The sequence below is a fragment of the Schistocerca serialis genome, chromosome 2 (assembly GCF_023864345.2).
Source record: "Schistocerca serialis cubense isolate TAMUIC-IGC-003099 chromosome 2, iqSchSeri2.2, whole genome shotgun sequence".
Lineage (NCBI taxonomy): Eukaryota > Metazoa > Arthropoda > Insecta > Orthoptera > Acrididae > Schistocerca > Schistocerca serialis.
The window spans coordinates 590,644,480-590,662,565 of record NC_064639.1 but is presented as its reverse complement, the minus strand read 5'-3'; the positions used below and the strand labels follow the sequence as shown (position 1 = coordinate 590,662,565).

The window sequence follows — 18,086 nt, the reverse complement described above, 5'->3', positions numbered from 1 at the left end:
AGAACACCCGGAAGCACACCATTAAGATACTAACCTATCTTTTATAATTTTATTCGCATTTGATGTCCACTTCTTAACCACGACCAACCAATCGTCCCGTCTCCATACCCTTCCTTAAACCGAATCTCCGCGCGGGATTAGCCGAACGGTCTAAGGCGCTGCAGTCATGGACTGTGCGGCTGGTCCCGGCGGAGGTTCGAGTCCTCCCTCGGGCATGGGTGTGTGTGTTTGTCCTTAGGATAATTTAGGTTAAGTAGTGTGTAAGCTTAGGGACTGATGACCTTAGCAGTCAAGTCCCATAAGATTTCACACACAAACCGAATCTCCCTTCCTTCGTGCTACAAACTACAAAAGAGGATCTGACACTTTAACATTGTTCCTCCTTATTAAGTTGTTGGGCTGACAGACGCGTTACTCAAGCAGCAATAGGAGAGCAACGTAACCATCGATTCAGCTTATTTATGTCACTCTATTTCAGTTTAACAGAAGATTTCTTTGATTTTAGCACCCTAAAGCCAAGGCGACAATGACTGTCATCGATACTGGTGGAAAAACTTCCGCTTAGATGGTGGATTTACTTTTCAACAAATTATCTGGATTAACAATAAAGATCGTAGACAAATAGTGTGTTTATAATTGTAAACGTAGGATTCTGCGGTCAAACACCCCGAGAAAGGCCGAAATGTCGGAGAATTTTTACTCATTGAGAAAGCGGTCACATACACAGAAAAATTTATCGACTACGTTGTCGTTGCTTAAATGACAGGAGAATCGGACAATGATGTAGGCCATTTTGGGCAACGATATGGGATGTAAGGGGAAGATGGAGGCCCTAAAATAAAATAATACCAAAATTAAAATTAAAAAACATAAAAATGAAATAAAAAATTGAAAAATGAAACGAATAAAATATAGAAAAATAAGATGAAACTGTAGCGCAGTGGATATTGTACTAGACTCTCATTCTGGATGATGGCGATTCAAGTCCCCATTGAGGCAAATGCTAGGATGGCTACGTTGAAAAGAACACGCCCGATGTGCTTCCTCATCGTTCCCCCATTCGAACTTGTGCTTCGTCGTCGATGGAACGTTGAAATCAAATCACTCTATTTATTTTCATATCCAAATTTGGCTCCATAATTACTTCTTGGAAGAAAATTATGGTATCTCTCTCAACTTCTACCACCTTGGTAACAAGGTTATGAAAGTAACTTCGGATTAATTGTGACCGAAGTAACTTGAAGCAAAATTTTAAAATAATGTTACTTTACAGTATAAGTTAACAAACTGTCAGAGAAACGGAACCATTGACTGAACACTGTTATTTACTATTTGCGTGCTTTGTTGGGGATGCTAGTTTCCTGTTTACATTTCAGAGAATGCCATTGGACTAACACACACCTGTCACGTCATCATAACAACGCACGTTCTATTGTTTTTTTATTTAAATCGAGAACAGTTCTGATGAGCCTGCATAACCAAGATTGTAGAGCTGTATAATAATTGATGAACACAAATCAAAGTTGCAGTCTGTTTGTTTCGTTATCTTGTAGAAGTTCATGGTGATGTTTTCCTTGCCGTACGACTGCTCTATAGCTATGACTTTTTTAACGTAAGAGATTACACTAATTTTTATTAAACGTTTTGTTAGTTATATAATGAACTTGTATATTAACTAAGTATTGACTTACTGTATACCGAGATTGTTAAAAAGCATAGCGTCACTCGATATAAGCACATTATCTCATCAGACAGCGTTTTATACGGTCCACTCGTTCACTGAGTGAAAATTGTCCGCAACATTTCGATGTCATATTCACAGAGTAGAGAACGACTAGAAAGGAAACGCGATTAATAAGAATGAATTCAAAATTCAAGTAATAAAACACAGCCCCGTAGCTTGCAGCTAAATTACGCCAGCCAGTTTCGTAACGAATTAGTCTTGTCGTCTAATCCCGTTATCGTTACTACTTAGGAAGGCTGGAGGTAATGTGTCGTATTTTTTTTAAGTATAAATGGAAGGTTCCGATTTAGATAGTAAGAGTGGTAAATACTGCTCGATTTTCAATTGTTTTGCTCTGGCATTCAATGGGGCAGCTTATCGTTAGCTTTGGATCATGTAAACTTCTTTTGTTGTTCTCTTTTTCAAGAGGTGGGTCATAATTGCCTTGTATTCTCTGTGTAGTTTTTTTCATCATGTCATGTCCAAGTAAAATTTATTCTTAATTATTTTCTTCTGTAGTTACCTCTACGACTCAAACTGTGTTTTTACAAATTCATCTTTCCGCTCGTACATTATGTAGACGACGAAACCTCTCGCAATATTTCCGTTTCTATTCTTACAGTTTTCAAAAGCTACCTTGTGTCTGACTTCGAAGTTCCCAGCTATAGACTTGAGAATCACTTTGTCATAAAAATTCCCGTGACAAGTCGCGGTTGGACCTCCTACTCTTTGGATTTTCACTCTGGCACTTGCCCATGAGGCGTCAACACACTATTCATTTGCTCTTGAAATAGGGTGTTATTATTAATTACTTGAAATTTATGTGTGTGTACTGCGTTCCTACTATGTGATTGCGCTTGCTTCTTACACAGGACTCTGAAGACAATTAATATAACTGGTGCAATCAAATGCCTGATGCATCAGGAACTGCTTCATAAATATTCAATATTATCCTACAGCAAAGTGTAAATGTTTTGATAGTGAACTCGTGTTGACATGATTGAAAAAATATCCATGTCCCGATTTTATCTGCATGAACAAAGTTAGAAAATTGTGAAAGTAAAATGTTGCGTTTATCTGAGACAAGAGGTTCAGTATTAAACTAATCTCCCGACTGGCATTTGTCAACTTGGGGGTGGAGAGGCGAGGTGATTATGAGAAGGACTAATAACGCAAGTTATTTCATTGTACAATGTCTGTGTTTACAATTCACATTATACATTGCTCTTTCAGACATACAAATATGTCTATATTTCCCGGGATTGCTTGCATTAAGCAGGAAATCTGTGCTAGAACGCAGTCCGGCACATATTTTAATGGCTCTGAGCACTATGGGACTTAACATCTGAGGTTATCAGTCCCCTAGAACTTAGAACTACTTAAACCTAACTAATCTAAGGACATCACACACATCCATGCTCGAGGCAGGATTCGAACCTGTGACCGTAGCGCTCGCGCAGTTCCAGGGTTAAGCGCCTAGAACCGTTCGGCCACACCGGCCGGCCATATTTTTATTTGTCACTAATAAATAGTACAACTGAGATCAATTTATATTCGCAATTTGCGAATAAAGTTTAGTAAAAAGAAATAAAATTGTTTTAACAACGCAAATGTTCCAGAAGTTGGAGCATGGAATATGATTTTTGTGAGGACACTGATCTTAAATGAAAAATGCTACAGGTTAAAAATAGTATCAGAGAGTGATGTCCGTCTTCTGAACAGGAAGTCACTTAACAGTGGGAGTTACTACGCCCATCACGATGAGCAAACTATTAAACTGGGGATTGAATCGAAGAGAACGCCTGTCACCACGCTCACACCACAATCTGATGAGAGAAATCGTAATGTCTACATCTGTATCTGCATCTGCATGTACACCACTAATATCCAATTAACAGTTAAGTTCCTGGCGGAGGGTTCATCGAACCACCTTCAAGCTACTTCTCTACCGTCCCACTCTTGAACAGCGCGGGAAGAACGAACACTTAAATCTTTCTGTGCAAGTTCTGAATTCTCTTATTTTATTATGATAATCATTTGTCTCTATGTAGGTGGGCGCTAATAAAATACTTCCACGCTCTGAGGACAAAGTTGGTGACTGAACTTTCACGAGAACATCATGCCGAAACACAAAAACGCCTTTGTTTTAATAATTGCCACTCCACGTATTATATCCGTGGTGCTCTTTCCTGTACTTCGCGATAGCACAAGACGAGCTGCCCTTTTGAATTTATTCGATGTCCCTCGTCAATCCTGTCTGATGCGGATACCACACTGCACAGCATTACTCCAGAAGAGAGCGGACAATGGTAGTGCAGGCAATTCCTGTAGTAGATCTGCTGGATTTTCTCGGTGTTGTGTCAATAAATCGTAATCTTTAGTTTGCTCTACTTACATTATCTGTGTGATCGGTCGAACTTAAGTTATTCGCCATTGTAGAGCCTAAGTATTTAGCTGAATATACAGCCTTTAGATTTGTTTGATTTATCGTGTAGCCGATAATTAGCAGATTCCTGTTGGAACTTATGTGGATGACTTCACACTTTTCATTATTTAGAGTCAATTGACAATACTCATACCGTACAAATATCATGTCTAAATAGTTTTACAATTTATTTTTACGATGTGATGACTTTATAAGATGGTAAATCACAGTATCATCTGCAAACAATCTAAGAGTGCCAATCAGGTCGTCTCCTAAATCGTTTATGCAGATCAGGAACACCAGATATTACTTCTGTTCTACTCCATGACTATCCCGTCAGTTACTACGAACTGTGACCTTTCTGACGAGATATAGAATGGGAATAACGACTTGGCAGTCCTATGTGATCGGGAGCGTGTAATATGGAAGAATGATACGCACAGTTGTCAGATAATACATACTAAGGGATACAGAAGAGGCAGGAGAGAGGCTTCTTTGTTTCTGCAATAGGTTGTAAATATGATAATAAGGAGTGTAAAAAAAGGAGCACAAGTCAGCAAAACATGTTATGAATTGGTTGATGTGCATTGTGGGAATTAGTAAACAGGAATAAAACGACAAAGCGGTATTAAACAGCGACAGAGGGTATCCAATAAATTAATGATGCAGAACGCAATGATGGAGTGTCTGCGTGATGTTAAGAGGAGGCGTGACTCCTCTGCAGTACAGATAATTTCATATGGCGTTGTACAGAACACTCTGAGCTGCAAAAAATGTCTTTCCATTGCGGCTACTGGAGGCCTTTACCTTCAGAACAGGAAAATACGTTTATTGTACATTGAAGTATGAGTCTATGATCAAAAAAAGTCTGTCATGCCTGTGGTAAAGAAATTAATCCTGTCAGCTAAGTGATATTAACCATTACCTAGAAGATGTGTCACGTTTATATACTGTTGAACACCAGGGTTGCTGAAGTTCACCATTAGCGGTGAAATACGTGATAAACCATTTAGAGGAAGAAGCACCGACTTTTAACCAATAGCGGAAACTTACTACATGACGTACCACACATGATTATTTCACCTCACCTAGTGTTCTACAGGCCAAAGGCCTTGCAGTAGTAGCAATACGGTTCCCGTCAGATAACCGAAGTTAAGCGCTGTCGGACTGGACTAGCACTTGGATGGGTGCCTATCTGGGTATGCCGATCGCTGTTGGCAAGCAGAATGCAGTCAGCCTTTGTGAAATCAATTGAGGAGCTCTTGACTGACAAGTAGCGGCTCTGGCCACGAAAAGTGACAACGGCTGGGAGAGCGGTGTACTGACTAAACTTCCGCCCATATCCGCATTCAGTGACGCTTATCGGCTGAGGATAACATGGTAGTGGGTTTGTATCGTTGGGTCTTCAGAGACCCGTTATGACGGAGCTTAGAGTCCTACAGAACATCGATTCCAACGTCAGCATACGAGTACACACTACTTCACTGTTAGTGTGTCCAGGAGGTCACTTACTGTAAGCTGGACGTCATAATTCCATTGAAATGCCGTTACATATAACTGATGAAACAGAAGGGAGACTGTGCTGGAAACGGTGAATTCGGCTACAGTAAAGGCACAGGTCTAATGGCATTACCCAAGAGACAGATCGAAGGTTCATTTTCTGATTCACTTGACACCAATACACTGCTCATCTTGTATGCGACTTCTGCGTCCGCAATCGGAGCCTCAGCTTTTCCTTGTAATGACTCCCCAGTTGTAGAAGTTGAGAAAATCCGTTCCGCCCTCTCACCAAAGAAATCACGTTCGCAACAGTGTTGACCAATTGCTGATCCGGACACACCCACTAATCAGCTACGCTAATGGACTATGTGTGTAGCGTCATTTGAAACCAGGCTCTTATTCATCGAACAAATGCTGTTTGGAGTTTGGCCCTTATTTAGCAGTTACTTGGCTTGACATTTATTGATAGAGTTGTAGATTGTGCTCCACAGATATATCGTGCCAAATTATGTCCAACTGGGGCCTTAGATCATCAAAATCCCGAGCTGGTTGGATAGCACTGCCCATAATAGTCCAACTTTCTAATTTAATCTACTTTAATCTAATTTAATCTAACTTTCTAATCCGACGACCTTGCTGGCCAAAGTAGGGTTTGGAAAGTACAGAGACATGCAGCAGACACACTCGTCTTGTACGGGCGGGCATTAGATTGCTGAAATGTAAGCCCAGGATGGTTTGCCACGAAGGGCAACAAAACGGGGCGTAGAATATTGTCGACGTACCGCTGTGCTGTAAACCCCGATGAATGAGCAGACGTGTCTGGAGGTGCTCCGGACAGCCGTTCCATACCAACCTGACTGTAACCCGCCAAATGACCTGACATCTCCGGGTCTTTGTCGCATTCGGATAACTCTGTGCTGTAATGGTACCGCGGATGACTACCAAAGGGATCCTGCTATGAAATAAAAAGGCGCCCCAGACCATCACTCCTGGTTGTCGGGCTGTATGGTGGGCGACAGTCATGTTGATTCGAAGCGGAATTTATGACTGAAGATAATTTTACTCCAGTCAACAGGTTCCAGGCACAGATACTGTCCAACTGAGTACACAGAATGATATTCGCAGAGACTTCATACCATAGTATCGACATGGCCCCTGTTTACTATCCTTGTCAGCTGCGCAGTGAAATTGTGCTGCAGCATCACACATTCATCCATCGCCGCCAAAGGTCACAATTTTGCGTTTTCTGTCGATATCTGTATGAATATCGATTTGTCACCAATTTGCATCGCTCCATCGTGGTGCGTCGTTTCCTTTCTTTTTGTCTCTTACATTACTCTTTCACCATTCAGTCTCGTATAATTCCTCGTATTTACGAACAACCTAGTCTAATTGCACACTTTCCCACAGGTACCAACTAAAAGAGTTGCTACTATTTTTTATAAGCGAGAGACTGTTTGAGAGACTGCTTTCATAATACTCTCGACAGAATTCTAGCAGTGATCAGCAGCAAGGCTGCACTTTGATTTTATCCATACTGGATGAGAGGTCGTGGTTGTAATGTCAATGTTAAAAAATATATCGGCTTAGCAATTGGAAGGATACCATCATTTCATGACGTCCTTGGACCATGTATACGTTATCTGTTTCTATAGACATCTCTGTGACTTCCTTGTTTACTTGCGCTTGAGCTCACTCGCGTTTCAGTGTCGTGTTTGGCTACGTGGTGTGTGGTATCAACGAAGACGCACGGGCGGTTTACGACGATAGAGGAGAGAGCCATGTGGTTAGATGTTGAACACCATAGGCGACACCATTTTAGAGTTTTTTATATTTTGACGACTATGTGGAGATGCACCTTGGAAGACACGGCTGCAACAAGGGAAGTAGCCACAATGTTTTAATTTTATTATCAATTTTATTGTGCCTGGTGCATATTCCATTTTAGCGAATTTTAACAGGTTCTTTTACTTTTTATTATTCTGATGATGGAAGCGTGACTTCCGAAACGTGCCAATCTTAGTGTTTTACACTATAAACAAGTGGTTGAGCCGATATATTTTTTTAACAAGGCTGCACTTCTTTTTTTTCTGTGATATACTGCAGAATGTGTCTTTATGGATAATATTACATGAGCAGTGGAACTAACTGCCGCGGATATTTTATTTCTCCTTTTTTTTAATGTAGTCCTCTACTGCACCGGTTGACCTTGGGACTCGCTATTTGGCGGACACGCACTTTTCCTTTCTCTTGGAACTGTCCACAACCGGTTAACGAATACATTTCAGTTGCAAGGGGGCTCACGCGAGTGCCCCCTTTATGCATTGTTGTGTGGTTAAGATTAAACCAAACACTTCATTAATCCTTTTAGCGGGCATTTCTGTTGTTGCAATGACTGTAGTTGCTAAGCTCGTCGTTGCGGATGAGCGCAATCTGATACTATAAACAGGAATCCAGGGATGGCTGTTGAACAGTGATTTATGTGCTAATGAAATGAATCTGCCACAAAGCTCTGCCTCAATAACAAGTTTCTCCTGTTGTATTTTTTGCTGCTATTTGGAATGCTCTAGACCTGTAGACAACACGCAGGCAGAACAGAGCTGCAGGACTTAACGTGTAGGTGACGTCAATAGGTTCAAATGGCTCGGAGCACTATGGGACTTAACATCTGTGGTCATCAGTCCCCTAGAACTTAGAAATACTTAAACCTAACTAACCTAAGGACATCACACACATCCATGCCCGAGGCAGGATTCGAACCTGCGACCATAGCGGTCACGCGGTTCCAGACTGAAGCGCCTAGAACCGCACGGCCGCAAAGGCCGGCCGTCAATAGGTGCGTGAGGCATAACACGGTGGCTCTATTTAAAACTAATTTAATAATAACGCCAAATTCCTTTTTCGCATCTGGTTGTGCCATACAGTTCTGAAATGTCAGAAAGGACTTTTCCACAGTGTCTCGGAACAATGAGCTGACGCTGCTGTTATGATACTTGTCACTTGTTTCAGCAGTCACGTATATTTATTAATATTATCTTTGGGATGCTGGCGGGAGCTCGAAAATAAAACAGAAACTAGCTCAGGTGTATATCGATAGCGAAATATGGGGTTTTTCATCTGACGCAGTTGCTTTGGCATATTCGAAAAGCTCGAGTCTGCGTTAGTGTATTTCACAAACCATCGCCATGGAAAGCATCCGAATAGTCATCGCTTACATTATCTGTCAATAATTCTCCAAAATCTGTTGAGGTGATCACCTGTCACTAGTAACTTAACCTCACGCTCAAACAATCGATCATGGCCCGTGAAAGTAAATCCAAGTCCCAGAAGACAAGATGCTCTGGATTTCTAACAACCCGCTTGTGTTTCATCTTTCCTGTGAAACCGGTACCGAGTCGATGTAAGCATTTTGTTGCTATTCCCAAACTAGCTTTAGGGATAATTCGACGTCATTAATGGTTTTTTATGTTGTGCTATTCATTAGATGTCAAAACATTAATAACATTTTGTGTTGCCTCCTGCATCATGCGATGTGTAGGATTATATTTATTAGGTACCTGCTGTAGAACATAGACATATGTAGGATTATATTTATTAGGTACCTGCTGTGGAACATAGACACCTGATAATTCAACTGTAGTTGCCGGCCGCGGTGGCCGTGCGGTTCGAGGCGCTTCAGGCGGTTCATTCTGGTAACTGCGCCGCTGCTACGGTCGCAGGTTCGAATCCTGCCTCGGGCATGGATGTGTGAGATGTCCTTATGTTAGTTAGGTTTAAGTAGTTCTAAGTTCTACGGGACTGATGACCTAAGATGTTAAGTACCATAGTGCTCAGAACCATTTGAACCAATCAACTGTAGCTAAACTGCGCGTTGTACTTGTGTCTGAGCGTAACTGTTGGCTTGGAGACAATAGTCTGCTCGTTGAACTTCAATTGGTATGAATGTGTGTGCCGCAGGTTCGAATCCTGCCTCGGGCATGGATGTGTGTGATGTCCTTAGGTTAGTTAGGTTTAAGTAGTTCTAAGTTATAGGGGACTGATGACCTCAGATGTTAAGTCCCATAGTGCTCAGAGCCATTTGTACCATTTTGTGTGTGCCGCGCACGTTCCGCTACTGATGGAGTTTCTGCTGCGATATTGTTTTTCTGAATACGCGGAAAATTTTTGAGAAGAGAGTACTGTAGGTGTAGCAGTTCAGGTCAGTCATATCAGTTTCTTTGCACAAAGCCTATTTCTTGAAACAATCACAATTCGATACCTTTGTCACTGCATGGAGCTAAACAGCTCTCGGAACGCAATAAATATTATCTGCAAAAATCTTTATCTTCCGCTCGTAAATTGGTACCGAGATGACGTTCGTTATCCAATTACTTTACGATTATAAGATCTAAGATTGTCGAAAGTACTCATTGGTCTCTGGTGCCACTTTAATCTCTTCTTGGCCGTGACTGTGCTGCCAGTATTGTGTTATTTTTACTATACAACGCATTCATCATATTATAATTTCATTAATTACATAATCATAGTAAGTATTTAAAGAATGATTTCCCAATACCAGTCGAATACTCAAATTAGTATCAAATCACAATGCTAATACTTATTAGGACTACTTAAAATAACATAATCAAGTTCATATGGAGCTACGAAATGTTGCTGTCAATGCGAGGAAGATATCGAATATCTACCTCAACAATACATAAATTAATAAACAATAACAGACGTAATAATGTACTTGATCAGCTATCCCTAAACAGATAACATATATCAGATAACATGTCAGTCTGAGTACCCATGTTGTACTTTTAAGTATGAAAATGCGCCCCACGCCATTACATCTGTCACTCGTTCAACATAGCATACAATATATTGCCAAAAGTCGTCGGAGCTTCTGGTGAGAAAGCTGTGTGTGGTATTATCAAGGTCTCTAACGGAACATATGTGGAAATACGTTGTGTCTAAGAGACGTGTTTTCTGACTGTAAAGCGCACTGAACTAACGGGTATCAATTTATCATGACCAACATTAAATTTAAAAAATTAAAACCTACGTAAGAGGACGGTAGGATTCCAGTTTTTTGGCCTTACTACTGTTCAAAAGTTACTGATCCAGACAACGAACCCGCCAGTGATCTGCAGAGCAGTGGAAGAAGATTAGTGGGGTGGTAAGTTATTGTAGTTGATATAGGGATAGGAGACGAAGATATTTATTTATCTGAGCATACTATGACGACAGTGAAATTACTTGGAAGTGGTTGGAGGTTGGTGGTGGACGGAAGGGGGGAGGGGAGGGGGGGCGCTGACAGGGAGTGTCCAAGTCAAAGTCAAACCCAGGTAACTGTGCTCTGATATCTTTAATAAGTACCAACTGATATGACTTACCTTTGATTTTCTCCCATTTACACCAAGATTCCAGTGTGTACCTGCATTACGTGGACGACTGAGGGAATACGTGTGGGGTTCAGTGTTGCATCTGGTGTATTTTACATTAATATGGCATGAAAATAAAAACAGAATGAAGGGCTCTGGCAGCATTTTACCTCGGATAAGGAGAGTTACCGAGTACTACGTCCCATTCAACAGTCAGATCCCCATACACTCACAAAAGATATTGACGAGAGCTTTGGAACGCAAACCCGACATTGGTGATCAGAAAACTTATGCCACCACTCCTCCCTTTGGCGGCAACACAATATTTCTGAAAATTATCTCATCGGGTTGTAGTGTGCATTATTGCCCACCGCTACAGTACTATGAAGCGTGTCCAGAAAGTAAGTTCCAGTCAGTCACGAAATGGACACCACAGCTAAAATCCGATGAAGCTTTGCGCAGAAGTACTGGGTAGTGTCTCTAGTATGACCATCGATCGCGTCACATTGCACATTGCTGTTCTGAGCGCACAGTGAACACATAAAGATGCCTAGAAAATCCTCTCTCCCGCCAATATTTCGCCTGATTTCATACAACCCTACATAAAGTTACTGTTACATGGTATGGCGATTGCACACCTCTAACCTTATATACTAGTAACACAACCAGTTTGTAGTTGCAACACTTCTTTATTGATTACACATACACATGAATTCATCAGCAGTAATAATCAATTAACAACATTTGCATATCAAGGCCCGCTCCACAGTTAGTATTTACAACATTAACCGTCACACTTAGGGCAACGGCCCCTTTACGTGCCGGCAACAGTAACCAAAATAATAGATGAAATAGATAACAAAATGTTTACAATTTCGGCTATCGCCTTTCTCATTCAGTTTTACACTTACTGAAAAGGTAAAATTAAGTTGATGCTATCTGACCTGAAGGGTACTACTAATTGTTCTGTTTACACTTAGCATTGTCCTACACTCAACGTCCGGAAGATTCTAGACTTTATGCAAGCTTAAGGCAAAACGTCAATTTGATGAACATGTGATGGACGCGAGCAAACGTTAATCTATTACGATTTCACAAACACACGATCCAAAGAGTGAACTTGCACTCAACTTTGAGCAGTAAGAAATCTACTGCCTAAAACAAGCCTATCTTTGAATGGAATAGAGAAATCTCGCGTTAACGGGGTCCGGACGGCCCTGAGTTCAAATCCTGAGATTTCCGTCACACTTCAAGCTCGCGGGGCGAGGTTTGCTCGCGTCGACCACTATATACGTTTCTGAAAACAGGAAACAATTAGCGGCAGACACACTGTAGTGTATACAAGTTACACAAATATACATATAGAAAATCTGTACCTTAATATAAACATATTACAAGTTAACCAATGAACAGAATTAAGGAGCTTAGTTTCCTTTGATCCAAAAAAAAAAAAAAAAGTTTAGATACTACGTGAAAAGATGTCTCAGTCCACACCCAATGACTTAAGATCCACCTTACAAGAATATCTGTCTTTGCTGAATGGCTGACACCACATAAATGCCGGCCGAGGTGGCCGAGCGGTTCTAGGCGCTACAGTCTGGAACCGCGCGACCGCTACGGTCGCAGGTTCGAATCCTGCCCCGGGCATGGCTGTGTGTGATGTCCTTAGGTTAGTTAGGTTTAAGTGGTTCTAAGTTCTAGGGGGACTGATGACCTTAGCAGTTAAGTCCCATAGTGCCCAGAGGCATTTGAACCATTTTTGAACCACATAAATCAAACGTGTAGTACCTAACGTGATAATCAACCTTCAGATAGGTATTTGAAATTGCAATAGAAAACTGTCGCTTCAATAGGTCGCTAATGCAATAAGCACGGCCCATATGGTCACAGACCAAAGTATACACGGCCTCTATCTGACCATAAAACACAATGTGACCTATATTTATCATGGCCACTTGCCTTCCATACACACAAGAAATTATTAAGAAACAACAACTACCACTAATTCATAAAACCAGAAAATTCTAAATCTGTAACTAAATTAAGAAATGACGTTCAAGTGAACCAGCTACCTTCGGCGTGCCACTAAGCACCAAATCCAGACTTACAAATGCGAGGCGCTATTTCTAGCCACTTTAGTAACATAATTTCATGGCTGTTCCAGAACAAAACTCGCCTTGCCACCACTGCAGTGAATGTTTTGCTGGCCACTAGCACAAGCAACTGCAACAGTCAACAGTCCTTAAGAACACAATAATGTTCACTATATATTGACGGAGGAACCCACCACGAAAGCTTGGCGATTAATTTTTTTTCTTCATGTGAAATTCACACGCCATCCATCCATATAGCTTTCGAGGTATTAGCAAATCCTGGTCGCCAATGGCCAGCCGTGTCAATACAACTTTAATACTTTCCGGCAGCGGCCCATGCTTCTTCGTTGCTCCACCTCAACTGGTCCTCGCGGCATACGGCCGTGCCACGTGACATGGTGTCGCCAACACCCCACAACGACAACATCGAAAGCACGTCACGTCACAGACTGACTCGGCTCATGCGCGGACCCACTCTCCTTGATTTGCGCAATGCGCCTCCATACATAGCCTGCCTCAAAGCCGCAAAGAGAACAAGGTACAGGGACAACGATCAAAGATGGAAGTAAGAATCGACATCGCCTGCCGCCAGAAACACACCAGCTCAATTCTCGGCCGCACACTGCAGGGGCAATGAAAACGCTCTTGGAAGTTTTTCGATGGGAGCTGTTTGAACACCCACCATACATCCCGCACGTGGTTTCGTCAGGTTTTCATCTCTGCTTACGTAAACCACTGACTGTGAAAACAACAGTTTGGTGTAGCAATGATCTGCAGACTAGCGTAGAAAAGTGTCGGAAAGCACAGGCGGTCGCCTCCTTTGACGAGGGTGTTGGAAAGCTGGTACAGCGCTGCGACAAATGCGTAAGTCGGAACGGTGACTATACAGAGAAGTATCTGGAAGGTGTAGCTAACTGTTGCAAATAAAACATTTCTTATTTTCATTGTGCTTTCCATTTCGCGACCGATCGGAACTTATTTTTTGGATAACCCTCGTACATTCACGCCGATCCATGTGCAATATTTGGTCTGGTCTTCTAGCTAGATGACAGAATAAAATAAATGAATGTATTTTCCTTCTGATATAGGCTCAGATGACTAGTCTTGAGCGACGGCGTAATGAATGGGGATATTCGTGAAAAATCTGTGAACGCTAGGTATGAAAACAAAGTAGACAACAGAATGTTTCCACACCATGGCACAATTTTGGAACTGAGTATGATCTTTATCTGCACCGCATTTCCCCCGTCCATAAGGCAAGAACTATTGCATGACGTTCGAGGAGGATGAATTTGTTTGACCTGATTTTCGGAACCTTGACCTGAACATACTGAAAGTCTGTTCGATGAACTATATTTTACTAGCTATACGTTTCGAAGAGGATGAATTTGTTTGATCTGCTGCTCGAACCCTTGACTTGATCATACTGAAAGTCTGTCGGATGAACTATATTACTAGCTACACGTTTTGAGGACGATGAATTTGTCTGACTTTCTGTTCGAAACATTGAACTGACCATACTGAAAGTCTGTCGGATGAACTATAGTATTAGCTGTACGTCTTATTGATGAATACTCACCATGCCTCAGGAAGAATGAAAACAAGCCAGCTTTCAGAGTATTCAAAACTGGTGCCATATCTCCCCCGAGGATCAAAGGCTTAGAAAAATTATGAATTACTGTGCTGGTAAACTTCTACGTTATTTGATACAAAGACAGCTGAACGTACTCAGACATTTCTCTCTTTGCTTATTCTGCTAGTCACTAAACTGACACACAGTATGTTTAGCGTAACGCAATCTGACTTTCAATAATCCCTACAAAAGAATGGCCCTGACTAAAAATAACCTATACCTTTCATGAATCACTTACCTCACAAAAATCTTCGTTACTCGAACTACCGCAATATAGCGAGCGCTAATACTGCCAGCTAAATAAAAGGTTCTAACTACTGATGACACTAACTACTGATAGGCATAGATAGAAAATGAAAGATTTTGATACAGAACAAACAATGTATTTACCTTAATAGTGTTCAAAAGTCATCATATATATATATATATATATATATATATATATATATATATATATAATTTTGTGACATCCAATTTAACAAATTTCCTTTTTCCGATGGATACACGTCCATATCGTGCGCTCAAAACTCTGGCATCTCTCTCTCCACATCCACCACTGCTGGCGGCTAACCTCCAACTGCAAAACGCCACACGCTGTTCACATCCAACTGCCCAACACTACAATAGCGAATATTCCAACAATGCCAACCAGCCACAAACTGCACACAGCACAGTCAGTGATTTTCATACAGAGCGCTACGTGGCGTTACCAACATAAAATCCTAAGCAACCTACTTACACACCTGAGGCTCTTTATGCTATCGGTTATTTGACTGAGGTTGTGGGAACGATCATCAATCTGTCACAGTGAGAACCAGCCACACAGAGTACAAAAATTCACGCATGAAGAGTAATTTTGAAGAGTCACGCTGCAACGGCTGTGTAGGGAATAACGATGAGGATATGGGTAACAAGAGTTTTCTGGATGAAATGGATGTTTTCTACGATAATATGGCGATTTACGTGATTATTCCATGGTCAGGGTCACGTTCAGGCAAATAACAGGCTTGAAACGAGAGTAGGAATTTATTCTGTGTGATCAAACATTTAGAGTGCTGCGAATGGTGTGAACTTCATCAACGATTGCTATTTCAAGTTTCAAAGACAGTGCCGAAAAGAAGATTACAGGGGAATATAAATTTTTTAAAGGCTGGAGTGATGGCTAGTGGTTGTATTATACGAGCAGTAAGTTAGAGCGGTACCCCAACGTTCATATAAACTCAGTCCTGCTCTGGGAGCTACGTGGGCTGTATCCTAACGTGAAGACAAGCATACAGCTGACAACCGACTGTCCGCGACAAGCTCCATAGCGTTTAGCACCTGTTACTGTAGTTCGTTTAACGACTCAATTGCGTTCCCACCATGTTCCAAAGGTTTTGCAGTGGTCGTGCTGCGGCAAGAACATTTTTTAGATACGAATAAGAGTGATTGCGTTGTAGATGCGGTATATGAACGGACATTACGCTAATGAAAGAAGCGTCCTTGAAAAACTTATGACATCAGCGTGTGGCCAATAATTTTGACAGCGTGGCGGGCATCTTTATTGCAACAAACAGCGAAGGAAAATGTGAGTTGTACCTGCAACTAAATGTACTCTGACACCAGTCATGAAAATGGAGTTTGTGTAAAAAGTGAACACATTGCATAATTAGCACCACGCCGTACACATTCGTTACAATCACTTACAATCACTTACATACGTGCAAGATCTGACCACATCAGTGGAAAGAACACTTCATTCTGCAGATGCCATCACAGCAGACTATAATCGCACTCTCGTAGTGTGTTGAGCATGGCTGCAAGTAGACCTAGAATGGTTCGTCTTGAACTACAAGTGTTACATATGCTCTGGTATCTCCCCTGGATATTGTGCGGACTGTACAGTAACTTCGTATGAAGAACTTTGCCTCTGGCTCGATAAGGGATCTTTCCAATCAGCGGCTCATGATCCTTACCCTGTCAGTAGCACATGTAGGAGTACGTCGACAGCTTCATACAGCTTCTAGTGGCCATACCATATGATTTAGTGAGAAGCTTGGGAAAGAAGCTCCTATGCATCCTTGTTAACTGGTTGTATTCTTTCATGACTGTCGACGCAATATTCACCTCTAACGACGTCAGAGTTGCCAGAAGCACAGTACAAGATGTTTTAAGTGTCAGCTACCAACACAATATACCGTCATTATCTCTACACGTCGCTCACCTTTTATGTCCATATAATGATGGCAGTAAATCTTTCGGATGTTTTTGTAAAAGATAAGAGCCATGCCCATACTGTTCCGTTACATAACCATTTCCGATTATACGGTACATGGCTAAAATGCTTGCAACGAGGAAATCGCCAGTAGCGTTAAAGGACGCCGTTTACAGGTCTTCGACTCAGTGATTATGCCGTCAACAATTAGTTTCCTGAGAGCCGCCCTCTTCATATTCAAGAATTCGTCGTTTCCCCAGATTTACATAGCGGCGCTAGTGATGGTGGGTGCGCCTCTTCCAGAGTCAGTGAGTTCTGCGGGGGCCCAGAGGCAGCAGGTGTCCGCAGACAACCAATAGCCGGCTTGTCCTCCTTACATAAGCGCCAGCAGGTCGCCAGCTCTGCGCCGACAAGTCGACACTCCAGCCTGAGCGGCCGTGCGGCGAGCTCGCAGACCTCCGCAACCGTAAGTACTGTGCGCGCTGCGCCCGTCCCCATTACACGCGCGCTCACTGCTGGCGTTCACAGGGCGTCCGTCATACACTACGCTTACATGCGACACGTCTTCAGAGAGACGGAAACCGTTTTTCGCTGTCGTGTTTACATGTCAAGTCTAAAGCTGATTTGCTAGCCCAGTTAAACATGGCGCCTGGAAAACAGCTGTTGGAGTCCATGATTTAGTCAGCACAGTCGCTATTTCTCTTCAATTAGACGAGTTGTAAACTGCGTCAGTCTAATATTCCTATTTCTCCTACATTATGCAAAAAGCCATTCCGTCCATATTAGCTGAAAGTTTTGGAAAACAACACGAAGCCTGCGTTTACATCGGAGCGAAAATCAGTTGTGGGACTGAAAAAGCAACAACCAAAAGCGGATTTCCAGAATCGATTTTGAAGTGTTTACACGACAACCCAGAAGCGGTATTGGGAAATCGGTTTACGAAATCCGGTTTAGGGAGCCCCACGTAAACGGGGTGATAGAGCGCACACCCTGCCTCACGTCATTGCCTTCAGCAACGCAAAGGGTTTTTAGTTTTACTGTCACTCCAACATGTTTCGATATTCTCTAACCATCACGGCAGATTAATTTACCTCTAAAATGGGTATATAATATTTGGAACAAGTACAACTATAAATATTTAGGCCAAATTCT

At 41.9% G+C, this 18,086-nt stretch overlaps 1 protein-coding gene across 1 annotated transcript in view; it reads left to right on the top strand.

The window, feature by feature from the left end:
• Positions 1 to 17,292: 17,292 nt before the first annotated feature.
• The window catches only part of LOC126457614 (glucose dehydrogenase [FAD, quinone]-like), a 223,855-nt gene continuing 223,061 nt past the window's right edge, over positions 17,293 to 18,086 (top strand). Inside the window, exon 1 of the mRNA XM_050094069.1 lies at positions 17,293 to 17,400. The gene's annotated coding sequence lies outside the window, so the exon portion shown is untranslated. The remainder of the gene's footprint in view (positions 17,401 to 18,086) is intronic.